The 19,276-nt window shown below is 44.1% G+C and overlaps 1 pseudogene; it reads left to right on the forward strand.

Annotated features, from left to right (window-relative positions):
- Positions 1-6,467: 6,467 nt before the first annotated feature.
- On the forward strand, positions 6,468-6,646 carry LOC112066845 (uncharacterized; annotated as a pseudogene).
- The last annotated feature ends 12,630 nt before the right edge of the window (positions 6,647-19,276 follow it).

Genomic DNA, 19,276 nt, shown 5'->3' on the forward strand with positions numbered 1-19,276 from the left:
TCCCACATGCCGCGGAGCGGCTGGGCCCGTGAGCCATGGCCGCTGGGCCTGCGCGTCCGGAGCCTGCGCTCCGCAACGGGAGAGGCCACGGCAGTGGGAGGCCCGAGTACCGAAAACAACAACAACAACAACAACAAAAAAAAACCTGCATGGTGCACCCGTTCCCATGATTTATTCCTGACTTTCTCTGACCCGTGTGGGAACTTGGGCACCACCCCATCCACTTCTCCATGTGCAATGGAAATGTTCATCTCTGCTTTCTTGCGGGCTCTTGTAAGTCAGTTCAATATTCAGTAAGTATCAAGACCTGCCCTGTGTGAGCTGCTTTGAAGGTACAGAGCAAATCTCAGGCAGTCAGTCCCTGACTTTAGGGACACACTCAACACACTTTATATAACTAAGGGTTGAAAACAAAGTATCTGGAAAATTTCCAGGGTGACCAGGAAGGGGTGAGTGTCCGTGTGGACTGAGCAAGTCAGGGAGATCGCATGGAAGAGGTGGACCGGGCGCTATAGGACCGGGAGAATGGATACGAGCAGTAAAAAGCTCTGCTGAAGGCATAGGTAGGTGAGAAAGGGAGAAGGAAGATCATGACTGCAAGGAGAGAGACTGTGTCCTGAAACCAACACTGAGTATTTGAGAGCACCTCCCATGCGCAAGGGAAGTCAGGGGTGAGAACAAGTCTAGAGCTGAAGGAAACTGCTTGCTCATCTTTTTCTGGAATTCTTTTTCTCCCTCCTCTAAGGAGAGTCTGCCCTGACTCTTCTCTTTCCTTTACTAGAATCTCTCTCCTTCTTGGTCACTCTGGGTCCTCCGGGATTTTACACTAACTGCAAGGACCCTTTAAACTCTCCGTGAGTCGCTTAAGCTCAGTCTAGTGGGAGTGGAAGGTAGCAACCAGCATCAACACCTCATGCTCCTGGAGAAGAGACATGGGACAGAGGAGAGTGATGAGCTGAGAGGCACCACCTGGGGAAGATGGGCAGGCCACAGCCTGTTGTATTAGCCAGCGTTCTGCAGAGACACGGAACCCACAGGTTGTGTAGATACATCGAGATTTCTTTTAAGGAATTGGCTCATGCCCATGTGGGGACCGGCAAGTCCAAAATCTGCAGGGCAGGCCAACAGTCTGGAGACCCAGGGAAGAGTTGATGTTGCAGCTCAAGATCAAAGACAGTCCAGAGGCAGAACTCCCTCTTCCTCCGGGGACCTCAGTCTTTTTCTCTTGAGGTCTTCAACTGATTGGATGAGGCCCACCACATTTTGTATGGTCATCTGCACTACTCAAAATCTACCAATATAAAGGTTCATCTCATCTTAAAATAGCTCCACAGCAACATCCAGACTGGTGTTTGACCAAATATTTGGGTACCTTGCCCAAGCCAAGTTGACATAAAATTAACCATCATCACATCCATTAAAGCCCTCAGAGCCTAAAGCAGAAAAAAATCAGAAACTATCCTAAGCCCTGAAATCCCCTCCAGTTGAGCTTCAGAGAGAATTCCCAAAATGGCACACTCTCGCCTCAGGAGTCTGGACCTCAGCTCTGCGGGAGGGGCGAGCACTCCTCTAAGTGTCCAAGGTCCCCCTCAGCCACTCTCCCTCTGCTCTAGGGGCGGTAGCTGCTTTCTGCAGGTGCTGCATCTGCCACTTAAGGTCCTCCTTCCCCCTTTGAGTGGTTAACACCTTTCACCAGGTAACCATTCCTTCTGTTAAATTTTCCCTGTTCAGATTGTCGGTGTGGTTTCCGTCTCCAAATGGACTCTGATTAAATCAGAGGGAGAGCCCTGAGGAGAGCACCTTTGATCCTTCCCTTCCCTAATTCAGCTGGGAGACTGAAGAAGGGAGAGAAGAGAAAATATCCTCTGCCGAAAGTGGAAGCTACTGTCTGTAGTTTCTCCTCTAGCCTTTTTCCTTCAACAGGGCATCCTCTTCTCTCACTGTACACTTGAATCATTTGAGAGCTTTAAAAAATATATGATGCCCCATTCCTGTCTCCAGGGATTCTGGCTCAGTTGGTCTGGGATGACCAACTGACTCAGTCATGAGTATAATTTAGTTGCTTCCATAGTTGTCACAAGAGAGAACTGCATGAAGTACTAAAATTATGCTGTATAAATTGCTATATAAATTCTGTGTTTCTATGTATTTTTTTATTTTCCCTGAGCTATATTTTGTAAGATTTGTTTTGAAATTTTTATCCTGGCTCAGGAGAGAGGTGGTTTGGTCCTCACTCAGCCTCAGGAGAAGAGCATGAGTAAGAAAGTCAGATTAGACATCCATGCCTTGCCTCCTGCAGGGAGGCCACAAAACATGCTCTTCTTTGTTGGATCCACGTGTCAAAACATAATTTTCAAAAAATTAATATCATAATTCTCATGCAAATATACAGTGAGCAAAAATAGAAGATTTCTTTTTTTTTAATAGAAGATATCTTTAACTCAATGAGGAACAAAAAGGAAATAAAAAATGAGAGATGACAAATCATTCAAAGGATGATAGGAGATACATAATTCATATGTATGTACACACACACAGTGAAAGAAAAGATGTTGGAATAAGATTGCTAAATTAGATACAAAGTGGGTTAAGCTAATATATTTATACAGAACACTCCACCAAACAACAGCAGAACACACAGTTTTTTCAAGGGCACATGGAACAGTCTCCAGGATACACCATATGTCAGGCCACAAAACAAGTCTTAACAGAAAGATTAAAATCGTACAGAGTATCTTTTCCAATCACAACAGAATGAAACTAGAAATAAATAGCAGAAGGAAAACTGAAAAATTCACAAATATGTGTAAATTAAGTAACTCTTATGCAATCAATAAGTCAGAGAAGAAATCACAAGGGAAACTAGAAAATATCTTGAGAGAAACGAAAATGAAAACACAACATACCAAAACCTATGGAATGCAGCAGAAGCAGAGTTAAAAGGAAAATTTATAGCTATAAGTGATTACATTAAAAAGAAGCAAGATCTCAAATTCATGACCTAACTTTACACCTTAAGGAATTAGAAAATGAACAAAGTAAACCCAAAGCTAGCAGAGGAAGGGAATAATAAAGTAGAGGTAAATAAAATAGACAATACGACAATAGAAAAAAATAAACAAAACCAAGAACTGGTTCTTCAAAAACATCAACAAAATTGACAAAAGTTTAGCTAGATTGACTAAGGAAAAATGAGCGAAGACTCAAATGACTAAAATAAAAAAATGAAATTGGGAACATTACTACTGATTTTACAGAAATAAAAAGATTATAGGGCTTCCCTGGTGGCGCCGTGGTTGAGAGTCTGCCTGCCGATGCAGGGGACACGGGTTCGTGCCCCGGTCCGGGAGGATCCCACATGCCACGGAGCAGCTGGGCCCGTGAGCCATGGCCGCTGAGCCTGCACGTCCAGAGCCTGTGCTCCGAAATGGGAGAGGCCACAACAGTGAGAGGTCCGCGTACCGCAAAAAAAAAAAAAAAAAAAAAAAAAAAAGATTATAAGAGAATACTGTGAGCACTTGTATAACAACAAATTAGATAACTTAGGTGAAATGCAGAAATATCTATAAACATACACTCTACCAAGACTGAATCACAAAGAAATAAAAAACCTGAATAGAGATTGAATCCATAATCAAAAACCTCCCAACAAAGAAAAGCCCTGGACCAGATGGCTCCACTGGTGGAATCTACTAAACATTTAAAAATAATGCCAATTCTTCTCAAACTATTCCAAAAGTTGAAGGGGAGGTAACATTTTCTAACTCATTCTACAAGGCTGCATTACCCTGATACCAAAGCCAAACAAGAACATGACAAGAAAACTATAGAACGATATCCCTTATGAACATTAATGGGAAAATCCTCAAAAAAAAAAAACTAGCAAACTGAATTCAACAGCCTACACCATGACCAAGTGGGATTTGTTCCTGGAATGCAAGGATGATTCAACACATGAAAATCAATCAATGTAACACACCACATCAACAGAATGAAGGGATGAAAAACACATGATCATCTCAATTGATGCAGAAAAAGTATTTGACAAAATTCAACACCCTTTCATAATAAAAACATTAAACAAACTAGGAATAGAAGGAAACTACCTCAACCTAATAAAGGCCAAATATGAAAAACTCACAGCTAGTATCATTCTCAATCATGAAAGACTAAATGCTTTTCCTCTAAAATCAAGAACAAGACAAGAATGCCCACTTCAGCCACTTCTATTCAACATAGTATTGGAAGCAGTAGCCAGAGCAATCAGACAAGACAAAGAATCTATGAGAGAAACATCTAGTTAAAAAAGAAAGAGGAAAGAGAGGGGGATGGGGGGAGGGAAGGAAGGAAGGAAGGGAGAGAGGGAGGGAGGGAAGGAAGGCAATTATTTCAACCTCAATATTTTTCATTACTTTACATGGATCGTTTCAGAAATATCTCTTGAAAAGAAGAAACATTTATTTGAAGTTTAATGATTTCTTCTATTTCTTGTCAGTTACTTCTATAAAGTTCGAGTAAGATTAAATGTAATTAGTCTTCTAAATGTCATATATAGATTCATCCCATTTTTGCAATAGCTTTTCTTTCTACAGCTATCTATTCATCCATTTACTGATCTATTTATTTATCCATATTCTGATGCCTAAAAAGATGTCTGAAATTTTGTTCAGGCATAAACCTGGAAACAAATATACTTAAGATGCTAACAATAATTAATTCTGAGTTTTAGTATGGCTGACTCTTAATTGCTTCTTTGTAGTTATCTATAGTTTTTAAATATTCAAGAATTAAAATAAAAATACAAAATAAAATGAGTTCAGTAATATGTAGTGGGAAAATCAGACAGATTTATATTTGCGTATTGGCAACTTTGTTAATTTCTCTGACTTTCAGCTTCCCCATCAGTGAAACAGAATAATTATGCTCACCTTACAGCGGAGTTGCACAGCTGAAAATATTTAATGTCTGCAAAATGACCAGAAGTTCCTGGCTCAGAGTAAACTCTTAAAGGAACTAACTTTGACTCTCTTCTTGACGTGTTACTGTCTCCCTCCTCTTTTAGGGTCATCCTGGCAGCTGTCTCTTTTTCAGCTACCACTCTGCCTTTTGGACCAGCCACTCTGCACTGCCTCTCCTAGTTAGCGCTTCTAAAATAGGCCCTTAAATGAGTTTTAAATTATTGATTAAATATGAGTTACTAAAGCTGAAAGAGAGTCTAAGCAAGAATGACTGGCTTTACTGTAGGGTTTATGGCATTTTAGGGCCAAATCTGTGTGCTGCTATGTTCATTCAATCAACCATTCATTTAGCAAATATAGATTGAGCATCTACCATCTGCGAGGTGCTACCCTGGGCATTAGAGGTAGAAAGATGAATAAGGCACGGTCCAGAATTAGGAGATCCACAGACTTCAGCCTTGATTATATTTGATGATTGCATTGGTTCAAAGACAAATACAATCCAGGGTGGATTATATTCAGGTTCTTTCTTTCTAGTACTTTTTCCTTCCTTCCTTCCTCCCTCGCTTCCTTCCTTCCTTCCTTCCTTCCTTCATTCTTAGACATGAAATACAGCTTTATTGTGGAAAAGCAGACTTGGAAAAAATAAGAAATAGCAACAGGATGTTTAGCCCATCTATTTACAACACACAGGGGTTAGGGTTTCCCATGCACAGCTGTACTGTTCTCCCTCCTTCAGCCTCAGATGTATTTACCCCCTTCATCAACAACCATTGCCTTTCTCTAGCTCTGTACCTTCCAGTGACCACAAAATCGACACAACTCTTCAGGGTGATGTCCCATCATGGAATTCCGAGGCACTGTCTCCTAGTCGCTCCTGCTGCCTTCCCAGCTTACGGCTCCCACAGAGCACTCTGGGGGACCCTGCTCAGTGGAGGGGGCTTCAGTGGGCATTGTGGGGGGACCTCCAGCATTGACTCTCCCCCCAAACACATAAAACCCCAGTCTAATTGTGCGAAAGCCCTAAACTAAGGGACATTCTGCAAAACACCTGACCAGTACTCCTCACACCTGTCAAGGGCTTGAAAAGCAAAGCAAGCAAAGGCTGAGAAGCTGTCATAGACCAGAGGAGGCCGAGGAGACACGATGACGAATTTGCAGTGTAGGACCCTGGCTGGGATTCTGGGGCAGAAAGAGCACATCAGTGGGAAGACTAGTTTAGTTAATAATAATGTGTCAGTACTACTCTCTGGTTTTGACAATCGTGCCATGGTTACGTAAGCTGTTAACATTCAGGGAACCTGGGTGAGGGGTATATGGGAACTTTGTACTATATTTGCAACTTTTCTGTAAATCTAAAATTATCCTAAAATAGAAAATTTATTTTATTTTTTGCCCACGCCTCGTGGCATGTGGGATCTTAGTTCCCCAACCAAGGATTGAACCCTCGCCCCCTGCAGTGGAAGCGCCGAGTCCTAACTACTGGACCGCCAGGGAAGTCCCGAAAATGTATTTTAAAAGTAAAGTATTCATGATCACGAAGGTTGTTTTCCCAGGGCGAGGCTTATCCATTGCACTCCGGATGTGCTGACCCCTGCGATTTCCCCAAATGTGGGAAACTCGACTGCATAATTTGTGGTAGTGGGGGAAAAAAAAAAAAAAGTAAAGTATTAAATAAAAAACCTCCATTAGCAGGACATTTTTTATGACCTTAGGTTTTATCCTTTCCAAATGGAGTGTTGTGAACCAAAAGTTCATCTTATAATCTGTTGAACGTCAGGTTCTTCTGACGACTCTGGGCAGCTTTTAGTGTTTGGAGGTGGAAAGGAGCTCTGCACGTGCATGCCCGCGACCACCACCAAGAGGCGGGTGACAAGGAAAGCAAGTGCCAGTCCAGATTCTGCCAAACACACAGACATTTATTAGCAAACAGCCTGGATAGTCTCACTAGTGGTTGGAATTTCAGAAAAGGTGTCTCTCTCCATCTCAGGGACTCACATCTACCCCATATGCATGAACGCTTTGAGTGACAACATGGCTCACAGGTAAAGGCTGTGGTCGAACTAGACTTCCAGAGGTTTCCCCATCATAAGGGCTCACCAGTGTTCATACTTAATCACACGGTGGGTCCCGATACTTCACCTGTAATTCCACCAACCAAAGGATGCTCTGTCATCCCTTATGCTCATTAGGCAGCCCTGCGGAGGTGTTACAGGTGTGGATTATCTTGGGGGTGCAGCCTTCCCCACTACACTTCTCATACTGAAGTATTGACAAATATAACAGGGAGAGAAACGTCTGCAAAGAGAGTATCCCTTACGCAGGAGGTCTGGCTGGTGCCAAAACTTTAACCACTTAACCACATACTGCATTTAACCACTGCACTGTGCTTGAGTCACTCCCAGGGAAACAAATAAATAAAGTAAAAAAGAAACAAGAAACAAAAAAAATTCCTTTCATCTGCCACCTGGGCTCTCGTCTTCCCTTCAGAGCCACGCTTCCCCAAGCAAGAGTTGAAGTTGCCATTTCCTCTTCTCTACCCATCTCTGTCCCGCTGCAGCACAGGCTGTGCCTCCACCACCCACGAGATATGGTCACCAACAGCTTCCATGTTGCCAGGGGCAATGGATACTTGGGCACAGACCTTACACTGTCTCCTGGCGTATTTGGCTCTGTGGTCCACGGCCTCCCTGAAATTGTGTCCTTGCTAGCCTGGCTGACAGTTTTGTCCTACTTCTCTGGGCACCCCTCCTCCAGGGCTCCTCTGCCTTGTCCATCCTGTGAACATCCTCCAGGGTTTACACTCACCCACCCACGTGCCTTTTACTCCCGCCCTGTGGAACACTGCTTAGAGCTCTACGGATGTCACTCACTTGTCCTGCTGGTGGTAGAGAAAAAGGCAATATTGTATAATATTGTTGTATCTCCCCACTAGAACATGCCCTCACATGAGGGTGAGCTCATGGTCTTATTCCCTGCTGAGAGCCTAGTATCCAGCATCGTGCCTGGCATGTAGTATGTGCTCCATAAACATATGTAATATGGATGGGTTGGTGGATGGATGGGTGGGTGGATGGATGGATGGATGGATGGGTAGTTGGGTCATGGATAGATGGGTAGTTGGGTCACAGATGGATGGATGGATGGGTAGTTGGGTCATGGATGGATGGATGGATGGATGGATGGATGGGTAGTTGGGTCATGGACGGGTGGGTGGTTGGACGGATGGATGGATAGTTGGTTGCTTGGTTTGGGAATAGCACAAAGCCCATTACAGGGAGGACTCAGAGCAGGAGAGTGACTGTGGCTCAGCTCCACATGCAGTTAAAGCTCCAGAAACGTTTCCAGCAGTGGCCCTGGGAGAACAGAGCAGGAAGAAGGCAGATGGGTGCCATTGCAGGCGGGTGGGCATAGGTGGAATGCACCCCAGCACCCGCACACAGGTGCAGGGTCAGCTGGACCTTCAAGGGGATCCTTGCCAGCCCCCAGCCACTGGCCCTAGGGAGCCTGGAACCCCGCCCAGACAGCAGTGATGGGAGCCTGGCCTGGGTCCCCAAGGAGGGATGGTGGGGGCAGTGGAAGTGGGGCCTCTCCACCTGCCCAAACTCTGACCATCCTTTGTTTCCCTTTTCTAAGTATCAGGAGACCCAAATTCACGTCCGGTTCGGCCACTCACTGCTGTGTCTCTTAAGCCAGTTATACAACCATCTGTGCTTCAATTTCCTCATTTGTAAATAGTGGGGAGAGGACCTACCTTCTAAATTGTTGTGAGCATTAGACCCAACACAGAGGAGGCCCTGGACAGAGGTGGCAGCTATTGTTACTACTGGTATTATTATTTTTGATAATAAAATGCGCTTCATAAATAGTTATAATTATTACTATAGGCCAAAGGAATCTCTTTTCTGCTGAACCGCAGAAAGACAGCTTTTCCTGTCTCAGCTACAAAGTCCCCCTCTAGATAAAAAGCTAGTCTGGGGCGTGGCCTCTGAGAATCATCCGTGTGTCATTCTGCTTTTCCTGGCTGTCAGGAGCTCCTGGGCCACCGGCATGCTCTCTCTCTGTCTCTCTGTCTCTCTCTCCTCCGAACTCTCTCCTCCTTGATGTTCTCTCTCCTGAGGCCCTCCCAGACCCACTCACCATCACCCTTAACCGGAAGTGACCCCCTCGCGACTCCCCGCCCCCCGCCCACTCCTCTGGGCAGCTTTGCAAGGAGCCTCAGTTTCCGTGCCTGTAAAAGCAGGTATGATGGCAGCCACCTCGCAGGGCTGTGGGAGGATTCAGTGAGATGGAGCGGACAAATTGCTTAGCCCAGGGCCTGGCGCTGGGAAGCGCTCAGTCACAGGGCAGCACCTCATTTCCTTCCCTTCATCGTGACTCCTTAAGTCAGGCGCTGCGCGCTGGCGTCATCCCTGGATAATTCCCAGCATGTATCACGGCGTCATCCGGGGACCAGTGAGGGGTGAGGAAGACACAAAAGGGGACGAACAGAGCCGGTGATGAGCTGGTCCTGCTCACAGAAACGTTTCAGAGGGAACACCTTGCTGAGGGGGGGTGTTGAAAACAAAACATGGTTCACACCCCCTCTTCCTTCTTGCCGGGGAGACGGGCTTCCGCGGGTGGGAGCGGCAGGTGAGTTCAGGTGCGTGGGGTTGGGTAAGTCTCCAGGATGAAGAGATCCTGGCTCGGCCTGGCCCGCAGACGTTCGTGACAGGAGGCGCTGTCCTAAGCCCTTCACGACGCCTCCCCCTCCCCAACACCTGCGCAACGAGGCAGGTATCAAACCCTGCACTTCACAGGTGAGGACTCAGGGGCCCGGAGAGCTCAGTTACCTCCCCTTAGGTCACGTTCACTTCCAGGGGCACAGCCGAGTCGCAAAGCCAGCTCCGGCCTCCAGCATATAACTGTACTTTAACCTCTTTATGTCACACAGAACAAACTTGCATCATGAAGAGTGGGCAAGGTAAAGGGCCCCAGACTCTTCAAGAACTTGACTGAAGGTCATCGGGGTTCGTAGGCAAACAGCCTTCCTTGGGGCCCCAAGCCTTAGTGTGGGAAACAGCTTTGCAGATGGACAGGAAGACACGGCTCTACACCCGCAAACCGAAGTCTAATCAGTGCAAGGCCCCCGACCACTCAATTTTGCAGTAAGGAATTAACCCTTACTGAGACCTACTATGTGCCAGGCACTATGCTAGGTCCTTACATTTTTTTTTGTTGTTGTTGAAATATATTTGATTTACAATGTTATGTTAGTTTCAGGTGTGATTCAATATTTTTGCAGATTATATTCCATTGTAGGTTATTATAAGACAATGGCTGTAATTCCGTGGGCTATATAGTATATCCTTGCTGCTTATCTATTTTATATATAGTAGTGTGTATCTGTTAATCCCATACTCCTAATTTGTCCCTCCCGCCTTCCCTCTCCCCTTTGGTAACCACAAGTTTGTTTTCTATATCTGTGAGTCTTTCTGTTTTGCATATACATTTATTTGTATTATTTTTTAGATTCCACATGTAAATCATATCAAACAGGATTTGTTTTTCTCTGTGTGACTTATTTCACTAAGCATAATATTCCACATATATTTTATTTCACTTAATACTCAAAGCAGTCCTAAGAGGACATATTTTTATTCCCATTTTACAGTAAAAAATCTGAGACAGAGAGTTTCAGGAAGCTGTCTAAGGTCATATAGTCATTAGGTGCCATTCACGTGACCAGATTCTCAACCCCTCAAATCCCCATTGAGGTTCGAGAGATCGTCCTCACTGCTGTTTGAGTCTCACTGTGTGTCACAGTTCCAGGTGATTGTGGCATCATTTACAGACCTGGATTTGTAAAGGAGGAAGTCCTTGGGGGTTTGTAACGGTTTGCTTTTGCTACAATAATACTGCATAACAAACAACCTCAGAACTTGAATTGCGTACAGCAATGAGTATTGCTTTCGCTCGTGTGTCTGCGGCTGAGTACTGGCTGATCTGGGTGGGACTGTGCTCCAGGTGTCTCTCATCCTTCTCCTGGAATCAGCAAGCTGCCCCAGAGCATCCTTCTCATGGTGATGGCAGACTCACAAGAGGGCAGGTAGAAATGCAAGAAATTAAGCATACCATCACATCCATCTCATTTTAGTGACCAGTGTTAAGTCACGTGGCCAACCCAGAGTCAAGGACAGGGAAATATGGGCCAGCCATGGAAGTGAGGGGAGCTGCAAAGCTTTTGCAAAGCTGGCAATAGGTGTGGGTTCAGGGGGCTGTTCTTTCTCTTTTCTTGTACCTGACGGCATTTGATGACAAAAATGTAGCAGCAGGAACATCTCAAGTTCTCTACAGAAGACAACAGAATTACTGACTTCCCATCTTTCATTAGAATGAACCGGTATTGCTTTGACTAAACACACTTCCATGGGTTGTGAAAAATATTGGCTATATTTTTTCTTATCTCATTGACTGATCATATTAATGATAATATAATTTACAGTTGCCTGGGTCTTGAAAGATTACAAGGCACTCATTATCTTCTTGATCCTCACATCAACCCCATGAAGTATGTGGAGGAGGGGAGAGCCCACAGTAATGTGTAATTAATAACACGGCAACAGTAATAGCAACTAGCACTTCTTTAGCTCTTGCTATGTTCCAGGCACTGATTTATACAGCTGACTCATTTAATAAAGAGTAGTTGCTCATCACTGGGCCTCTGGAATCAGAATCTGCTTTGGAATCCCAGGGGTTCTGCTTCCCAGCTGTGCAGCCTTGGGCAACTTACTTAACCTGTCTGTGTAAGTTTCCTAAAGCTGTTGTAACAAATTACCACAACCTGGGTGGCTTAAAACAACAGAAATTTATTCTCTCACAGTTCTGGAGGCTAGAAGTACTCATTTTATAAGGACACCAGTCATACTGGAGTAAGGGCCCATGCTACCCCAATGTTAACTCCAGTACTAATTCAGCCAACTTAACTAATTACATCTGCAATTACCCTATCTCCAAATAACCAAATAAGGTCACATTCTGAGGTTCCCAGAAGGACATACATTTGGGAGAGGACACTGTCCAGCCCAGTACACCCTCTAAGCCTTGTCTTTTCTTTTCCATCCATAAAACGGTGCTCTTAGTAGGTTCCACGTTATAAGATGTTATGAGGTTCGGGTAAGATATGGCTGGAAAGCTCTTAGCACAGAGCCTGGCACATTGAACGTGCTCATCAAATAGAAGCTGTCACCATCATTGTCCCCACTTTACAGCTGAGGAAATAAGGTCCAGACAGGTAAAACTGGTTGTCATCCTATAAAGGGCAGAGCCAGGTTCTCTAATTCCTGAGCCAGTGTGCCATGCATACAGTAGGTGCTCAATAAATGCTCCATGACAACCATCTGAAATCCAGTGGACATATTCCCAGCCATGGAGCCCCAAGATCACTCCAGGCTGGAAGGAGAGGACCCTGGAAGGCCTGGAACCTGAGCCCTCTGACTGTCGGGGCGTTCTTCTCCTCCACCCCTCAAGCTGGCTCCCAGCTCTCAGATGTCTTTTTTTTTTTTTTTGGCCGCTCGGCTTGGGGGATCTTCCTTCCCCCCCACCCCCACCCCCACCCCAACCGGGGATCCAACCCATGACCCCTGCAGTGGAAGCACAGAGTCCAAACCACTGGACCACCAGGGAATTCCCATCAGCTGTCTTTAAAATCAGCTCTTAATTCCACCGTTCTCTGCCTAGCCGGTAGGGCCAACACACCTGGGTAATGATGTCTACCATTAATACTGCAAATTGGATTCCATGAATTAGTCAATCCCCTGCTGGCAGCACTTGGCTGGAATCCTTCCGGCAGCTGGCTTTCAGCTGTTAAAATACCACAGGGACTTGCTCCATTTCCCCAGGGGCTTTGCTCTGTCAGGAAGGCTTTGCTGAGGCAGAGAAAGCCACGTTTTGACATTTGGTGAGCACACTTGTTAACAAATTGCACCTACTCTTATCTCCATGAGGGCTTCCCAGGGGCGCAGCTTGGGAGTTGGGGGAAGCCAGCCAATGGAATGAATGGGCCTCCGCTCCTGGGTGGCTCTGTTGGCACCATGCGGGCAGAGCCATGCCAGGCAGACTATGATGGAAGCAGGGGTCAGCTCAGGTGTTGGGCTGCTCGACTCCCGTCCCAGGACCCGCCCGTGCCCCCCATGATCTCAGTCCCGTTTTCTGGGAAGTCCCTTGTGTTTTCCCCCACCGCCCCGCCACAGGCCACTGAGTCAGGCACAGGTCCCAGGATACAGACACAAAACAGATATGGTCCCTAGTCTAGGAGCTTCCAGGCTCAGAAAGGGGATAAGACATGCATCACCTCCCTAATTAAGTCGGTGAACGAAAAGGCCTAAGAAGGAGGCAGGAGCACAACCTTTGTGGGGGGATCAGGAAAAGCTTTATTGACAGATGGCATTTGAGTGGGTCTTGAAGGTTGAGTAGGAGTTCAACAGCTAGTGGCAGAGTTAGAAGTAAAGGCAGGGAGGTGGGAATCCCAGGGCATGAATGAGAAACAAGAACTGGTGCAACTTGGCTGAAAAACCTGAAATTATGGGAGAAGAAACTAAAGAGGTGATATTAAATAATAATAATAATAATCCCCTCTGGGGACTTCCCTGGTGGCACAGTGGTTAAGAATCCACCTGCCAATGCAGGGGACATGGGTTCGAGCCCTGGTCTGGGAAGATCCCACATGCCGTGGAGCAACTAAGCCCATGCGCCACAACTACTGAGCTGTGCTCTAGAGCCCATGAGCGACAACTACTGAGCCCTTGCACCACAACTACTGAGGCCCTCGCCTTCTAGGGACCGCATGCTGCAACTACTGAGCCCGCGTGCTGCAACTACAGAAGCCCGTGTGCCTAGAGCCCGTGCTCCACAACAAGAGAAGCCACCGCAACAAGAAGCCCGCGCACTGTAACGAAGAGCTCCCACTCACCACAACTAGAGAAAGCCTGTGTGCAGCAACGAGGACCCAACGCAGCCAAAAAAATAAATAAATAAAATAATGCCCTTTGAGGAGTCAATCCATAAATCTACAAGCACTAGGAAATGCTTGCAAGCTCATCAGAATCCTGATTTTGCAATGAGAAGGATGATCCAGAAGGCATAGCAATTGCTTCGCAGTGGTCCTGCCAATGCTGTGGCTAGAACACCCACAAGGTGAAGCGCCCAGCAACCAGGTCCCCAGAACGGGCTTTCCACCTATGTCATTTCATTCCATCCTTACAGCACCTGAGAACATAAGGATTATAAGCCCACTCCACAGATGGGAAAAGTGAGGCCCAGGGTTTTGAGGCGGAGAACGATGTGCTTAGGCTCACACAGTGTGAAGTGCTGAAAAAATAGCGAATAAAAGGAGGCAGATTTTTTTTCCAATTATCCTACAGTGATTTCAAGGTTTTTTTTTTAATAATTCAATGCATGTTTTCATTGAGATGCTGCAGGTAAGTCACATTTTAGGAAGATTCACTCTGATTAAAAAGTTCAGTGGGAGGGAGGGAGACGCAAGAGGGAAGAGATATGGGAACATATGTATATGTATAACTGATTCACTTTGTTGTAAAGCAGAAACTAACACACCATTGTAAAGCAATTATACTCCAATAAAGATGTTAAAAAAAAAAAAAAAGTCCAGTTCAGTCCGAAGCCTCCCCCAGCCCCCACCTCAGACCCAATTCATGGCTCAAGATCCTACATTGGAGAAGGGGTGGAGCCTTTCCTTTCAGGTCCCCCTCCCCCACTCACTCTGCTGCTCTGACACCCCCAGGATCAGGGCCTGGGGAGGAGGGAGATGCTACAAAAGTCTTGTGTTGACTCTGCATCCCTCAGTGGAGTGTGTTGCATTTTGTTATTTTTTCAAATTGAGATACAATTGACATAGAATATTATATGTTTCAGGTGTACAACATAGTGAATCTATATTTGTATATATTGCAGAAAGATTACTACGGTAAGTCTAGTTAACATCCGTCACCACACATAGTAACAAGATTTTTTCTTGTGAGAACTTTTAAGATCTACTCTCTCAGTAACTTTCAAGTAGACAATACAGTGTTATTAACTGTAGTCATCATGCTGTACATTACATTCCCAGGATTTATTTATTTTATAACTGGAGGTTTGTACCTTTTGACCCCCCATCTACCCATTTCACACACATGCTCACCCCTCCCTCTGGCAACCAATCTGTTCTCTGTAACTATGAATTCAGGCTGGGGGTGTTGTTTTAAGATTCCACATATACATGACATTGTACGGTATTTGTCTTTCCCCGTTTGACTTATTTCATTTAGCCTAATGCCCTCAAGGTCCATTCATGTAGTCACAAATTGCAAGATTTCTTTTTTTATGGCTGAATAATATTCCATTGTATATAGATGCCACATTTTCTTTATCTGTTCATCCTTCAATGGATATCTAGATTGCTTCCATATCTTGGCAATTATAAATAATGCTGCAATGAACATGGCAGTGCAGATACCTTTTCAAGTTAGTGTTTCCATTTTCTTTGGATAAATACCTAGAAGTGGAATTCTGGCTCATATGGTAGTTCTGTTTTTAATTTTTTTGAGGGACCTCCATACTATTTTCCATAGTGACTGCACCAATTCACATCCCACCAACAGTGCAAAAGAGTTCCCTTTTCTCCACCTCCTCACCAATACTTGTTATTTCTTGTCTTTTTGATAATAGCCATTCTGTCTTATTGTGGTTTTGATTTGCATTTTCCTGATGGTTAGTGATAATTGAGCATCTTTTCATGTGCCTGTTGGCCATTTGTGTGTCTTCTCTGGAAAAATATCTATCCAGATCCTCTGCCCATTTTTAATCGGATTGTTTGGTTTTTTGCTATTAAGTTGTATGAATTCCTTATATATTTTGGATATTAACCTTTCATCAGATAGACGGTTTGCAAGTATTTTCTCCCATTCCATAAGTTACATTTTAATTTTTTAAAAAAATTTATTTATTTTATTTTTGGCTGTGTTGGGTGTTCATTGCTGTGTGCGGGCTTTCTATAGTTGCGGCGAGCTGGGGCTACTCTTCGTTGCAGTGTGTGGGCTTCTCATTGTGGTGGCTTCTCTTGTTGCAGAGCATGGGCTCTAGGTATGTGGGCTTCAGTAGTTGTGGCACGTGGGCTGAGTAGTTGTGGCTCACAGGTTGTAGAGTGCAGATTCAGTAGTTGTTGCGCATGGGCTTAGCTGCTCCGCAGCACGTGGGATCTTCCCGGACCAGGGCTGGAACCCATGTCCCCTGCATTGGCAGGCGGATTCTTAACCACTGTGCCACCACGGAAGCCACGTTTTCATTTTGTTGATGGTTTCCTTTGCTGTGCAGAAGCTTTTTAGGTTGATGTAGTCCTTTTACATATTTCTTTTTTTGTTGTTGCCTTTGCTTTTGGTGTCAAATCCAAAAAATCATCTCCAAGACTAATGTCAAGGAGCTTATTGCTTATGATTTCTTCTAGGAATTTTAGGTCTCAGGTCTTACATTCAAATCTTTAATCCATTTTGAGTTAATGTTTGTGTATGGTGTAAGATAGTGGTCAAGTTCATTCATCTGCATGTAGCTGTACAGGTTTCCCGGCACCATTTATTTATTTATTTATTTTTGAATTTTATTTTATTTATTTTTTTCACGCAGCAGGTTCTCATTAGTCATCAATTTTATACACATCAGTGTATACATGTCAATCTCAATGGCCAAATTCATCACACCACCACCCCCACCCCCCCACGGCTTTTCCCCCTTGGTGTCCATACGTTTGTTCTCTACTTCTGTGTCTCAATTTCTGCCCTGCAAACCGGTTCATCTTAAGTCTAGTTAACATCCGTCACCACACATAGTAACAAGATTTTTTCTTGTGAGAACTTTTAAGATCTACTCTCTCAGTAACTTTCAAGTAGACAATACAGTGTTATTAACTGTAGTCATCATGCTGTACATTACATTCCCAGGATTTATTTATTTTATAACTGGAGGTTTGTACCTTTTGACCCCCCATCTACCCATTTCACACACATGCTCACCCCTCCCTCTGGCAACCAATCTGTTCTCTGTAACTATGAATTCAGGCTGGGGGTGTTGTTTTAAGATTCCACATATACATGACATTGTACGGTATTTGTCTTTCCCCGTTTGACTTATTTCATTTAGCCTAATGCCCTCAAGGTCCATTCATGTAGTCACAAATTGCAAGATTTCTTTTTTTATGGCTGAATAATATTCCATTGTATATAGATGCCACATTTTCTTTATCTGTTCATCCTTCAATGGATATCTAGATTGCTTCCATATCTTGGCAATTATAAATAATGCTGCAATGAACATGGCAGTGCAGATACCTTTTCAAGTTAGTGTTTCCATTTTCTTTGGATAAATACCTAGAAGTGGAATTCTGGCTCATATGGTAGTTCTGTTTTTAATTTTTTTGAGGGACCTCCATACTATTTTCCATAGTGACTGCACCAATTCACATCCCACCAACAGTGCAAAAGAGTTCCCTTTTCTCCACCTCCTCACCAATACTTGTTATTTCTTGTCTTTTTGATAATAGCCATTCTGTCTTATTGTGGTTTTGATTTGCATTTTCCTGATGGTTAGTGATAATTGAGCATCTTTTCATGTGCCTGTTGGCCATTTGTGTGTCTTCTCTGGAAAAATATCTATCCAGATCCTCTGCCCATTTTTAATCGGATTGTTTGGTTTTTTGCTATTAAGTTGTATGAATTCCTTATATATTTTGGATATTAACCTTTCATCAGATAGACGGTTTGCAAGTATTTTCTCCCATTCCATAAGTTACATTTTAATTTTTTTAAAAAATTTATTTATTTTATTTTTGGCTGTGTTGGGTGTTCATTGCTGTGTGCGGGCTTTCTATAGTTGCGGCGAGCTGGGGCTACTCTTCGTTGCAGTGTGTGGGCTTCTCATTGTGGTGGCTTCTCTTGTTGCAGAGCATGGGCTCTAGGTATGTGGGCTTCAGTAGTTGTGGCACGTGGGCTGAGTAGTTGTGGCTCACAGGTTGTAGAGTGCAGATTCAGTAGTTGTTGCGCATGGGCTTAGCTGCTCCGCAGCACGTGGGATCTTCCCGGACCAGGGCTGGAACCCATGTCCCCTGCATTGGCAGGCGGATTCTTAACCACTGTGCCACCACGGAAGCCACGTTTTCATTTTGTTGATGGTTTCCTTTGCTGTGCAGAAGCTTTTTAGGTTGATGTAGTCCTTTTACGTATTTCTTTTTTTGTTGTTGCCTTTGCTTTTGGTGTCAAATCCAAAAAATCATCTCCAAGACTAATGTCAAGGAGCTTATTGCTTATGATTTCTTCTAGGAATTTTAGGTCTCAGGTCTTACATTCAAATCTTTAATCCATTTTGAGTTAATGTTTGTGTATGGTGTAAGATAGTGGTCAAGTTCATTCATCTGCATGTAGCTGTACAGGTTTCCCGGCACCATTTATTTATTTATTTATTTTTGAATTTTATTTTATTTATTTTTTTCACGCAGCAGGTTCTCATTAGTCATCAATTTTATACACATCAGTGTATACATGTCAATCTCAATGGCCAAATTCATCACACCACCACCCCCACCCCCCCACGGCTTTTCCCCCTTGGTGTCCATACGTTTGTTCTCTACTTCTGTGTCTCAATTTCTGCCCTGCAAACCGGTTCATCTGCACCATTTTTCTGGGTTCCACATATATGCGTTAACATACGATATTTGTTTTTCTCTTTATGACTTACTTCACTCTGTATGACAGTCTCTAGATCCATCCATGTCTCAACAAATGACCCAATTTTGTTCCTTTTTATGGCTGAGTGACATTCCATTGTATATATGTACCATAACTTCTTTATCCATTCGTCTGTCGATGGGCATTTAGGTTGCTTCCATGACCTGGCTATTGTAAATAGTGCTGCAATGAACATTGGGGTGCATGTGTCTTTTTAAATTATGGTTTTCTCTGGGTATATGCCCAGTAGTGGGGTTGCTGGGTCACATGGTAATTCTATTTTTAGTTTTTTAAGGAACCTCCGTACTGTTCTCCATAGTGGCTGTATCAATTTACATTCCCACCAACAGTGCAAGAGGGTTCCCTTTTCTCCACACCCTCTCCAGCATTTGTTGTTTGTAGATTTTCTGATGATGCCCATTCTAACTGGTGTGAGGTGATACCTCATTGTAGTTTTGATTTGCATTTCTCTAATAATAGGTGATGTTGAGCAGCTTTTCATGTGCCTCTTGGCCATCTGGATGTCTTCTTTGTAGAAATGTCTATTTAAGTCTTCTGCCCATTTTT

This window comes from Physeter macrocephalus, chromosome 11, assembly GCF_002837175.3.
Source record: "Physeter macrocephalus isolate SW-GA chromosome 11, ASM283717v5, whole genome shotgun sequence".
Classification (NCBI taxonomy): Eukaryota; Metazoa; Chordata; class Mammalia; order Artiodactyla; family Physeteridae; genus Physeter; species Physeter macrocephalus.